The sequence below is a fragment of the Sus scrofa genome, chromosome 4 (assembly GCF_054392235.1).
Source record: "Sus scrofa isolate SSC_HxYL_T2T_F1_AM1 chromosome 4, Sscrofa_HxYL_maternal_Yorkshire_Landrace_v2.0, whole genome shotgun sequence".
NCBI lineage: Eukaryota > Metazoa > Chordata > Mammalia > Artiodactyla > Suidae > Sus > Sus scrofa.
The window spans coordinates 4,669,603-4,683,261 of NC_139386.1; the positions used below are offsets into that span (position 1 = coordinate 4,669,603).

General features: G+C 46.6%; 1 protein-coding gene across 10 annotated transcripts in view; it reads left to right on the plus strand.

Annotated features, from left to right (window-relative positions):
• FAM135B (family with sequence similarity 135 member B) overlaps nt 1-13,659 on the plus strand; it is a 292,392-nt gene that overhangs the window by 233,196 nt on the left and 45,537 nt on the right. The gene's annotated exons all lie outside the window — the stretch shown is intronic.

Sequence of the window (13,659 nt, forward strand, 5' to 3'; positions counted from 1 at the left end):
GGGAGGCAGGTAGGTCATTGAACAGGACCTCTGGAGTATAGTCTCAGTAGCTGGGCACACTTTAGGAGGCAAGAAGTTCAGTACCCAGAAAAAAGAAAGAAGGGTGGCTATTTATTGAGCAACTACTGTGTGTGATATACTTTGCTCAGTGTGCAAACAGAATCTCTTCTGAGCATCCATGAATATTTCTCATTATAAGACCCATTCTATAGATGAAGAAACTAAGGACCTGAGATGCCACATATATTTTTCTTGTGGTGTTTGCCCCCAAATCCTTACCCACCTCTGTATAATTCTGAAAGATTGTTCTCTTTTGTATATTGCACTCAATTGTGGTTCTGAGCAGAACCTCACGCTAGCCCCATGGTTTGTTCTCCTGGTTAATATATTTCAAGTGATTGGCACAGGTTCAGTATTGAATAGATGGTAGATCTCTTCGCCTATTTTCGTTTTGCTTTAAATTTTTTTTTCTCATTATTTTTAGCACAGCTGTAGTTAGAAGTAACAGAAGTGGAATTATTTGCTATTTTTGCTCATGTGCACAAAGTGACTTTTAACTCAAGAACTGCATTTACATGGATTCAGTTTTTTTTTTTCCCCAAAGTCTAATTGTTCATGGATTTGGTGGGAATCTTAGTAATCCTGTTTCCATAAACACTACATTTGCACCTATTAGAGTCTATCAACTACACTTTCTGCGAAGGGGTGGAGGTTCCCTATGTCTTCCCCCAATAGTCTTGCTGTTATCTGGAAGAGGGAGACAATTTTCGTTCTTCCCATTTGAAACTGGAATTCTCTGAGCCTGCAAGCCTGCCTAGGAAGAACCCTCATGGTTCTTCTCTCCATCTGCTGGCTATTTCATGGCAACCGTCTACTTCTTATGTTTGATGCCCGTTCTATCCCCAAAGCTCTGAGGAAGGAACTGTGTCTTTCTTAAACCCTGCTGGAACCAGTGCCTCATTAACTCCTGTTGGGTAAAGGACGGAGAGGTGGACGATGAATAACTCATGAGGAAGTCCAGAGGCAAAGCTCGTTTTTCGTGTGTTAGGGAGCAGGGAATTGGGATTCCAAGATCAATTCTTCCAGCCCTAAAGCTACAGGCTCTTTCACCTCCATCATTTGGTTGTCCAGATTGGCGTATCTGGAGATACATAGGATTCTCGCTCTAAAGCACATTTGTAATTTACTACCCTTTCTTTATGTGCACATAGTCATGGCTACATTTTCCAGACTCTTGATCTGAATGGGCATCATTGTCAGGTGCTCTAGGATGATGATTTTGTTGTGTGGTTTTTTTTGTTTTGTTTTGTTTTTGTTTTTGTTTTTGCTTTTTTGGGCTGCACCGGTGGCATATGGAGGATCCCAGGCTAGGGGTCCAGTTAGAGCTACAGCTGCTGGCTGACACCACAGCCACAACAACACAAGATCCAAGCCGTGTCTGTGACCTATACCACAGCTCACGGCAACACTGGATCCTTAACCCACTAAGCGAGGCCAGGGATCGAACCCGCAACCTCATGGGTACCAGTCGGATTCGTTTCTGCTGCGCCACGACGGGAGCTCCCAGGATGATGATTTTGATGGTGATGTTGAGCACGGCCAACATGTACATGGATTGTCTCATGTAAGCCTTACAACAGCTGTGAGGCTACTTCTATTCCAGCGAGGCTGGGTATCAGGACACCGAGGCACTGAGAGGGTGTGTCGTTTGCCCAAGGTCACAAGCTGGGACGTGAAGAAGCTGGTGGTCTTTATAGCAGAGGGTCTGTGTAAGCTCTGCAGCCTACTGGTTCCTGGGTCTCATGCCTCAGCTTCCCCCTTTCTAAAATGATTGGTGTTGAGACAGCAATGCTTTTTAAGTGGCCCCTCGTGGCCCGCGTAATGAGACTGAGTACATTTCTCTTAAGTGAATGAGAAAGGCAGCACATCAGATTTCTTTCCCCTGAACCATCTTTCAGGATCCAGAATGAGTGTTACTTGCCCAAGAGGGTTTGCCTGGCCACCTAGACGGATGTGACCTCACTGGTCTCTCTTTCCCCGCTTTGTGCAAATGCCCATTGTACTGGAAACGGTCGATTCTTCCCACTGAAGGCCCCGTGGCAGACACGCCTTCCCTCACCCCGTAACCCTCATCATCGAGTGAGCGCCTGGCTCTCAATACGTACATGGGCGAATGTTTTTAGAAGTTATTCTGAAAAGCTCTAGCCCTGAGTGGATTAGATGTGCCTCTTTTTTGTGCTCTGCCTCCAGTAGTTGTAAATCTTGGTGGTGACTTCATAGAACGTTTTCTTCGAGTCATTTATATTTTTATTGGCAACTCCCTGCCAGCACTCACTCCGGACTTCCTATTCCAGGAGAGGACATGACATTGAAACCGTCTTGGGGTAAATTATGTCTTCAGACGTTTCTAGGTGTAGACCGGCTCCTTGTCTGCAGGGTTGCACTAAACAGGGGACAGCACCTCCCACGTTGACAGGCTCGGCTCCACGATTAATTGTTAGGACTGAATCTCATTCCTCATGACTTTTGCCATCCTCTCCGCCTCATTGGCTTCTGGGGAGCAAAGAGAGTCTTATTCCGTATCGATCTCCTTCCCTTTCCCAAGAGAACTTTCAGTGAACACGATGCCTGCTCATGGCTGCCAGGATGTCTGCAGGGGGCTCCAGGGAACACTCTAACCTTGGCTCAGCCTTGCCCGTAGGCTCTGAGCCATCCATGCAGGGCTGGGGCGGTGCAGAGAGTGGAGAGCCCCTGAAAGCTTCCCAAGGTGCCTCAGTCATACTTTTTGAGAGTCGGCTTCGGGGTACGGCGATGTGGTCCCCGAGTTCCACGGTGCATTCTGTCCCAAAGCCCGTTCCCCTTGTTTCATTGACCTGTCCTAATGCTTCCATGCTTTGTGAACCCCTTTCAGACAAGGGGAACCTGAAACCCCGAGAGTAGAAGTCACTTACCTAGGACCCATCCTAGGGGGAACTTTCGATGCTGAATTTAAGACTCTTAAATTCAGGGTTCTGTTTGCCACGTAACAGCTGTCTTGGTGATCACGGGAGTGAATGCATGGGGACATCGGGATGTGGTTCCACGTCTCATATTCAGATCAGACTCCAGACTTGCAGTGAATTCACAGCGTGCTCTTGGCTGAAAGGTCCTGAGTCCTTGCCCTTTTCCACCACATCCTATCTGGGATACTCTTGGCCAGCACCTTATGAAGAAGCGATTTATATTTCCCTCGCTTTATGGGTAAGGAAGCTGAGGCTTAGAGAGGTGAGCGACTGGCCCAAGGCTGTGTAGATGGTGCGTGATGCTGCGGGATTTCCGCCCAAGTCATCGGACTCAAGGGATTTAATCCTAACTCTTGCGCTTCTTCAGCTGAGGTCCTTCTTCTAGGATGTGATGCTTTTTTGATCTCTTCTCTCTCACATCCACGGCAGTGCCTGATTCCCTCAAACTCTCTACGTGTCCTGGGTTTGTGCCCCTCCCGATGCCTGAGCAATGCCCTTTTACCTGGAAAACGTCCAACTTCCCCATATACGTCTTGTCTTCTGATCCGCTTCTCTCTGTTCCATCTCACCTGGGCTCATTTGAGAGGACGAATCTTACGTTTATCCTCATGGCAAATGAGAGCCCGTCGTGCTGCCTTATCTGATGCCTGTAGACCTGAACGCATCCTCAGCCTTATCCCCACAGGTGCCTTAGGCGAAAATCATCATAATTTTCTTTTTTTCACTTTGGCAAAAGGTTTTCCTTTACATGCGTCTTCACGTGTGTGCCTGGCATTTTCGTCCTCCTTTTTTGAAAAAAAAAAATCTATGCCTTTTAAATTATAGGGTGCTTCTTACGTAGGATTGTTCTTGACTGGCCCAAGAATGCTACAGGTACTGTGCTGAGTGTGTGTGTGCTGCAGTAGCGTTTGTGTATAAATTGATCACCACACTTACCAAGCTGCCCTGAAACCATTCATCTGGGTGCTGCCTTACGCACTGAACTGTGAGGGGCTTGAACCCAGAAATCATGTCCCAATAGTCATTTTATATTTCCCAGTAGTATTTGGCTTAGTACCCAGCCCAGAAACAACACCCATACGTGATTCTTGAAGACATGAATATGTGATTGACTTGGGCGCTTTGGTGCACATTTCATGGATGTGTACTCTACTTCATGCCAAGACAGGGCTGGGGGTAGTAATCTCAACCACAACTGAGGGCAGAACCACGCAAAACGCTTCTTGAAAGAAGTTTCCCTCGCCTCGGTGTAGAAGTAACAGTAACATTTGAGTAAAGGCAATGACGGAGTGGTTTCCAAGAAGAGAAAAACTCATTTACTGCGACCTCTGTTGAGCAACAGCAAGGGGCTCCACTGGGGTGTCTGTGATGTGGATTTGAGAAGGTAAAGGCGTATAGATGCGCACAGGTTGGGATGAGAGGCTAGTTTTAGGGACAGATCAGGCTGGCATAGGGGTAATTAAAGTCTGGGCAAGGAGACACCACGGGGAGAAGGGCCAGGCTTTGGTCTCTCGATTAAAGCAGCTTCATGGCAAGCCCATGGGTCCATCCACATGTCAAGTTGAGAGAAGACTTCCAGCCACAAGCCTCCAGGGCTGACGAGGTGCTTGTAGCCATCAAGCCCTCCTCTTCTGTGTGTGCCTACTTGGTACCCACCTCTAAGCGGGTTCCAGCCCCGTGGGGCGCGTGGCTCTCCCTCTGCTCCTCAGTAAGCTCATCAGCCTCCCCCGCTCTGTACTGCCGTGTCTGTTCACTTCCCGCATCCACCCTCCTCTTGCTTAAATCCACAAGCTGTGATTTGCAAGGGAGAGAAACCTCCTCGATATCTGATCCCGAACAGGCTAAAATCCTATTCCCCAGTGACGCTTCTGCCAGAGCACAGAGCCACCTCGTAAAGAATCAAAGGCGTCACATAAAACCAAAAAGGAATGGCATCACATCAAAAGTAACGCACAGAGGAGTTCCCGTTGTGGCACAGTGGTTAACGAATCCGACTAAGAACCATGAGGTTGCAGGTTCGATCCCTGGCCTCGCTCAGTGGGTTAAGGATCCAGCATTGCCGTGAGCTGTGGTGTAGGTCGCAGATGCGGCTCGGATCCCACGTTGCTGTGGCTCTGGCGTAGGCTGGCGGCTGCAGGTCCGATTCGACCCCTAGCCTGGGAACCTCCATATGCCGCGGAAGCAGCCCTAGAAAAGGCAAAAAGGCAAAAAGACAAAAAAAAAAAAAAAAAAAAGAAAGTAATGCACAGAATGTAACCAGCCTCTCCCATCGCGCTGTCTGCCTGCCTCCTGTACCCCTCGGGGCTGATCCGACTGTGAGGAAAAATGAGATGACATTGTATTAACACGAAAATGTTCTTAATAAAACGATTACGATTAACTTTAATAATAACTACCAGCATTATTATTTTATTCATCATATCTACTAGTTATGGAGCAGCCGTGTGGTACACTTACGATCGACCGGGCACTTGATTTATTATGTAACTGAAATCTGTCATCAATCTTATATCGGCTGCCCAAATTGCCTTTAACAGTAGATTCAGTGATTATACATGTAGAGCAGAGCCCTGATGGTACAGTCTGCAAAGCCAGCATTTAGATTTCAGGTTGGCCCTGACGACAGAGGGCATTGTTCATTTCACTCAACATGCGATCTCTGGGGGTTTTAAAATAGCACACATAGTGACTGGTAATTTTTAAAGAACTGTCTGCATCCGATTGAATGGAAGAACAGTGATTTATTTAAGTCGGAGCCTTCCTTCAAATGAGACTTTAAAAATAAAGACGTTCATCAGAAAGGTGTTTGGGGTTTTATGATGATCTGACAACTAAATTGCTTGTTCAGTTGGAGTTGTGTAATGTTGTTCTCCATTAGATTAAATATTAAGAATCCAGTTTGCCAACTGCTCACGAAATTGCCGAGCACCATGCCCAGTTTGGGGAATTGCTTTTAATGAAGAGTAAATGAAGTAGAATACTAGAAAATGAAAGTGTCAAATGTTTCAGTAGCTACAAATGTTTTGATGGAGAGAGTCCGCATTTTCCGTCAAGGGAGGTGGCAGTGATTTCTCCCTTGTGATGCTGTATTGACTCTGGTCACCTTCATTGCAGCATCCACTGTCTGCAGAGTCCCTGTTGGTAGACACAGTTTTCACCTGGCCTGTTCCTATCATTTGAGGGCTCTGTCTAGAACACTGAAGTCCAAATGGCCTGTATTTAGAAGCCTGCGGGGAAATGGGACTCTGGTTCCCCCTTACCTTCTCTTTTTATGCCTTGGTCTCTCTAGCTCAGAGAAAAGGAAGGCATTGTCTATAGGCATGGTTGCCCGTGTGATGGCCAACAACCTCGCTGTCCCGGCTGGGCCCTCGGACGTGTCCCCCCTTTGCACGCTGCTTCTGTTGTCTCTCCTCCCGTGCCTGTAAGGTGGCTTGCACTCCCCTCTTCTGTGTCCCTGTAATACAAATACCTGCGCTTTGTCAGATGGTCATTCTTTGCCAGCTACTCTTCTAAGCACCCCGCTTCCGTTTCCTGTCTTAGTTGCTCCTCACCGCCTTTTTTGGAGGGAATCGCTCTTACTGTTCTTATTTTATAGATGAGATGATGGTCCCAAATTTCGACCAGGCTGCATGTCCTGTGGAAGGTGCTCACTTTCTTCAAGAGAGTACTAGCAAATAATAAGCAGCCTATAACTGCAGATCAGCAGCAAGTCGAATGCCCCAGCCTCGGTTTCGAGAGGCTGCAGTGCAATATCCATGCAATCACTTTAGCGGCCTGACATGTAACGGCTTGGTCTTGAACCCATGGCAAATGCAGCAACTAAAACTGCTCAACAGTATTTGATGGTAATGTGAGCATGGAAACAATCCCAGTTTTACTTAAAAATGTGTTCATGTTGTTATTAGTCTAATAAGTTTGATCATTGTTAATAGAAAACTCTCAATTCCTGACACTTTGAGAGATCTACCACTCTCTTTATTTATAACATGAGGGTAGTGATGGCACCTACTCTATAGGGTTGACCGAAAAGCTCTAGATATACTAAGATTTTTTTTTTTTTGTCTTTTTGCCATTTCTTGGGCTGCTCCTGTGGCATATGGAGGTTCCCGGGCTAGGGGTCGAATCGGAGCTGTAGCCGCCAGCCTACGCCAGAGCCACAGCAACGCAGGATCCGAGCCGCGTCTACGACCTACACCACAGCTCACGGCAACGCCGGAACCTTAACCCACTGAGCAAGGGCAGGGATCGAACCCGTAACCTCATGGTTCCTAGTCAGATTCGTTGACCACTGCGCCACGACGGGAAGTCCTGATTTATCATGCAAATACTTTTTTTTTGGTTTCTAGGATTGCTATGATCGTTCTTATAAAAGGCAGATGTACTCTGAGCTGTTTATTATAGAAGTGAACATTCTAATATGACAGTATTGATGCTGAGGTCTCCCATTTGCCTTAATATTCTCTCAGAGCAGCCTGATGTGTTTTTGGCAGGTGCTGAGAGAGAGTCAGTGTTTGCTCTCGGGAGGCAGGAATTGTTGGTGGGTAGGAGTGTGGGCTCTGGGATAAGGCACACACACCTCGTTCAAGTCATAGCCATGCCCCATACCCCCATCTGCCACTGAGATAGACAGTCGTTCCCACCTCTCACTTAGAAGTGATTCCAGGTGCTCTGGGTGTCTCAGATAAGGTTTATTAGAAGCCACATGGATGCTTGGGCTTTGCTATCAGAATACAGAGTCTGTTTTCAATGGTGATCGGCTTTGGTTTGCTTTCCAGGTTCCCTACAGAATGAAGTATATAGAAAACCCCACCAGAAGTCCTAGGCGGATAGATAAAGACCAAGTTCCCACAAGAGAGTCCAGAACTCAAAATAGGAGAGTCATTATAGATGCTAACGCTGTGCCTGTCCTAGTATTGGCCAGAGGAATTTAATACCTTTCATAATTAAAAGTCACAACAGCATAGAGTTTCACATCTTTAAGGCCCCATGGTGACCCTCTCTGACTTCCAAAGTAGACACGTTTACCAGGGCGACAGCATCCCAGGGCCCCGAGTCTGCCAGATCGCTTGTTCTGCAGATTCGTCTGAGTTTAGGATCTTGGAACTGGCCTCTTGGGGATGGAAGTACGGATTGCTTGACCCTCCACACACTGTGTAATTAGTCCAGTGTATCCGTGGCTGTTTCACCTTACTCCTGCTGCTTTTATTACCCCATGATCACTGCCTTGCACTCAATTGAGAAGACGTTGCTTCCGGGGAAGGCAGGATCGTACCCTGTGGGGTAACAGAGTAAGGCTGTGGTGGTTTGGAATCCTGGACTTGTCCCTTAGTGATTATGAGACCAAGGGCCATTCACCTAATGTCACTGGGACCGTTCCACTTTTGTAAATTTAACATCATCATGTCAAGTTCTCCGCATGTCCAGAGGGCCAGAGGCAATGACTGTTGAGAAGCCAGAGTCATGGAAGAGGGGCCCTAATGCATCTTCCCATCGCCACTGAATGGGCACACTGGCACGCATTTTGTCCATTTCTTACGCATCTCTGTTTGCCTGGGAAGTGGTTTTTCATCAACATGTTATGCCTGGCCCTCTGTGGCCAGACTCCAGGCTGTCTGTCTAGTATCACCTCCTGCATTTTCCTCATGGATTCATTTACCTTAGCAACACACTGCTGATTATATTTCCCCTGCCCTTGATGCATTTGTTCAGTCAGCGTCTTTCTTTACGGCAGTTTCTGTGCCTGGCACCCCTCTCCCTCCTCCCTTCTCTACCTGCCTGGTCCTCCAAGATTCCACTGCATCACTATCTCCTCTAGGAAGGCTTCCCTACCTGCGCCTTTCCACACACTCACAGCATCCTAAGCTTTCTTCTGGCATGATACCTACCAAATGGCACTACCATTTTGCAGTTGTGAATCTGGTTCCTCTGACTGAGAGTATGTTCTTCCAGGTGGGGTCATTGTATGTTAATGTCTGGACCTCAGGTGTTTAGCACATTGATGGGCACAGGGGAGGCATCAAATACAGAGTAATTCAGATCATGGTGATAAGTGGAATTGGACGGACTCGATTACATGCTGAAGAATATAGAGAAACCCAGTGGGACCGTCCATCATAATACTCCTAACATAAAAACACAATTCTCTAAATTCAGACAGATCAATAGCAACAATATAAGTGTTCACTCAAATTGCATCATAGGCATTAAGGTAACTTAGAAGAAGGTTATGAATCATTCCGAGTCAATATGCCAACTTATCTAATTACTGATGAGTTCTTACGTCTTAAAGTTTTAACTACATCAAACTCTCTTGGTAATGTAGGAATTGATCAATTTACTAAAGAAAATAAGGGCACTAGTGGAAGGATTCCTAGGCTCCTTATGGATAATGAAGACGATGGGTTCTGCGTTTTGCCTTATGAAAGGCAAAGAGCATGTTCCCTTGATCTTCCTTCTTGCCCAATGAAGACAATTGAGTCACTGTCCGAGGTGCTGAAGCTTGGGAGCAGTAAGAGTGGGACTTAACACCTTAACTCCAGGTCATTCCCATAATTCCACGTCCACTGGACTTTCATGGAAGCTGCTGCTTTGCCCCACCAAACGCAAGTAAAAAATACCTTCCTGTCATTTGGAGCAATTTGAATCAAAAAGTATCTTTTGGGAGTTCTCCTGTGACATATCAGGTTAAAGATTTGGCCCAGCAGTGGCTTGGGTCGCTGCTCTGGCTCAGGTTCAATCCCTGGCCCAGGAACTTCTGCATGCCATGGTCTTGGCCAAAAATAAATAAAGAAATAAAACAGGCTTATGAACAGAGAGGAATCAGGAATGAGGACAATAAACAAGGACTTGTTAAGGTCTGATTTTCAGCCCCACAACTTGTCCTTGTCTTCTGGACCACAATAGAACAGCCGAGCAGTCATGGGGCATTAGCTTCATCCAGTGATTCTGAAAATTTATTTATTTATTTAACCAGGGATTTTTTTTTCTTCAAATGAATGTCTACCCCAAACCTATCATAAAACTGCTGTCAACAGAAGAACTCCAGTGAAGTGGGGACCTCACCCATCCTGGCCCCTTTATTGCCACTTATGGCACCTCCATGACTTCTCAAAGCAGTGACTGGAATCCACTGGTCTTTTCTAACCCACCGCCTAACACTGATCAGCTCTTCTCGTTGGCTCCCTTCAGCCTTGAGCTCCCCAGGTAGTTTGACACAGGGTACTACTAATGTCAGCGACTTCATCAAAGGAGATCAAATCTCCTGGTTGTGGAGGGGAACTGAGGCATAATGCCTTCTGCTCCCTGAGTGCTGAGCCAGTTGGCAACTAAGACCAAATAATAAGAAAAACTGGAGCTCAAACTGGGATGCGAGATCATTTGGTTTTCATCTTTGATCCGGGGGGTTCCTGGACGTTAAACTCTAGACTCAACTACTCGGTCAGGTACAGCCTTGCTAGGTAAATGCAGGCCTCCCTTCCCAACCATCTCATCTCCCAGGTTCCCCCACGGCTGAGGGTGATGGAGATAAATGCCTCGGGGAGGGGGGGCGGGGGGGCTTGCTACTGAGAGAGGAAGACGGGGAAGAACCTGGTTTGTAATCTGAAACTCACCTTTTGCCCAATAACCGGGCAGAGAGGAGCCAGGTGTATGATGCTAATGGAAGGTCTCCCAGTTGAAAACCCATCAAGAGCAGAGAAGCAGTGTTCTCATCCACAGCGTGTGCCTTCCTAGAACTCCCGCCTCTTGGCTGCACTCAGTGGGACGAAATGTAATAAACTCCCCCACGGCAGCCCTTTAGAGGGCAGCTCTTCATCTTCACCACGTCCCTTCGTTTTTCTAAACACCGCTTCCATCAACCACGTGGCTGGATGGCTCATGGTGTGAAAATAGCTGGAAATAGAAGATGAATAATACTCTGTTTCTAATTTCGCGGAGAAGAGGTGGGGGTACAACACACCTGTAGAAGGAGACAAGCACAAAACCAAGGTGACTGCTTTTACGGCTGGAGCCAGGTAGACCTCTCTGTGATCACCCAGTGGTCGTCACGGTCCTTTGATGCTGGAGCCATAGATGGGGGCGGCCTGCGTCTCCGTGTGAAATGGAGCGGACGCCTAGGTGGGCATCTGACCTAGACCTGGGACAGCCAACCCCCCCCCAACCCCACAGCTCCCCCTCTGTCCAAGCCTGACAACCCACTCTCTTTTCCTCTTGCTTAAGGTACCTCTGTGGGGTGTCGGCAAGGGGGCGATAGGAACTAAGTTGCATGAAGTTGTAGTCATGGGAAGTCATGTGTCATCTCTCCATTTTAACCATTTTTGGCAAGACATACTTGGGGTTCATCTCACAGCTGGTGACCGCAATCCAGCGTTGGGGCGTAAAACTTGGGACCTGCTGACTAAGGTGGCAGCAATGTGTTGCTGACCCTGAAGAGGCCAGCAAGTTAAGATCGTTTTCCTGGAACCACAGCTAGTTGGTTACAAAGCTATAAGGTGAGCACAACTGGGTTTTCAGTTTCCTCTGTAATTTATAGAGTTTCCTTTTTAAACCTAGGCCTTAACATGGGTTAGAAGCTTAACCCTTCCCAGATGTGTCAACACAGGCTATTTAAACTTCCTGAAGCTCAATTCAAAGATCAAGTTCAGCGTTAAGACTAGGAGTGTGTGGCTTCCAGCGCCAGACCGACAAATAGGTTGTTTACCACTCAGGGTTCCTGTTCGCAGGCTATAAAGTGGATGTAAATAATTGTGCTTATTTCATAGAGTTGGCATAAGAATTAAATATCTCACACATATAAAACACTTAAACGATGCATGGCTTCTGTTAGGACCAACTAATAAATGCTCGCTGTTTATGAATGCTGTTGTAGTTATTCTTATCATTTTCTGATCAGTTAAAAAGAACAATAGCCAAGAGAAACTCACTGAAACACCAAGAAGAAGAGTTCAGGGACCAAAAAATAGTCCCAGACACACAGCAGGCATGCAATGAACAGCAGCTCCTATTGATAGAATTCTGGATTTTGAGGTCTGATTGAGGTGGCTTTCTTTTTTTCAAATAAACATATTCAGGCTATTATGAACCAATTCCATTTAGGCATTCTCCCAGAATCATAACACAGAAGATTTACTGATCCTTCTGTGCAAAAATGTGTTTTGCCTTTATGGGCATGTTCAAATTCGATGGAAAATTATTGATGTTTACCACATGCCAAAATCAGATTGTATATACACTGCATATAAAATATACATTTGTCTGTGACCTGAATATCTATAGCGTGATTATTACGGCAATCTAGCAAGTCCACATCCCCAAATTGTGTGAAAGCCCCACAGTTCCGCAGTAGGGGAAGAGAGGGCCATTTAAACCTTCGCTCCAGCACGGCATCACCAAGTCTCTGTTGTTGTGATGCTGCCAAGAACTTTAGAGGATGCTACACCTCCTTCATCCATCCATTGTTTCTGCATGCACTGAATTCTGTGTGCTAGAATTCTGTGTGTTTCAAGTTCAAAGACAAATAGCACACCGTTTCTAAACTCCAGGGAGGACGGAGAGAGACATTTACAGAAACATTTGTAGTGTGAGGAGTATGTGCAAGGGATCTGAGAGGCAGAGGTCGTAGGAGAAGCTTCGCAGAGGAGTGGACATTTGATCAGATTCTTGGTGGTGAGTTTCAGGCAGCCAGGGGACAGACACTTGAAAGAACAAAAAGCAACCAGTGAGCTCTGGAGTGAAGCAAGAGGCAGCCGCTGAGCCTGGAGATGTAATGAGGGCTCACAACCTTGAATGCCATGCTAAGGAATATGAACTTGATCTTGTGGACAGTGAGATGGCTGTAAACCCACTTGTATAAACCAGTGCTCCACATGAAGGGTAAGACTCAGACAGTGAGACCCATTTTTTTTTTTTTTTTTTTTTTTGGCCGTGCCCATGGCATGTGGAACTTCCTGGGCCAGGGATTGAACCGGTGGGACAGCAGCACCCCCAAGCCACTGCAGTGACAACACCGGATCCTAACCCATTGCACCACCAAAGAACTGCCTAGAAGCATGTTTTAATAATTAAAGTAAGCAATGGAGAAGACTCAGACTGGGCAGAGTTGAGAGCATTTTAGAAGTGGAACCTTCAAGACATCGTAACAGAGTCTTGAGGTGAGAAAGAAGTCTGGAACTGGAGAAACTCCCTGGCTTTGTTGGGTATTGGGCAAGGTGGGTCTGTTAACAGAGACCAGAGGACAGTAATATGCTCCTTATAAGATGCTTTTGTGACAACAGGCAAGCCTCCCCATCAGCAGTTTAGAAGAGAGATCTGGAGCCCAGGGCAGTAATCGATCCAGTTGTGTAGATTGGAAAGGCATGTCTGATATGATAGCAAGCTTAGCTGTCTCTGGAAGGTACCAAATGAACTAAAAAGCCAAACTTCCTAGCTAACATTGAACAAGTACTTCATGGAAGCCAGGCACTGTACTAAACACTTTATAATTATCCCCACTTTCCATGTTAGGAAACTGACATCTCAGATGTGGAGGGACTTAATCACGCGGTGGTCCACCGGCAGGGAATGGACCCATTTGGCTCCAGATTCTGTGTTCTAGCCAAACTCTATCCGTGTTTTGGTTTCTAAGTGGAGCACCATTGAGGTTGGATCTGCATAACCCATA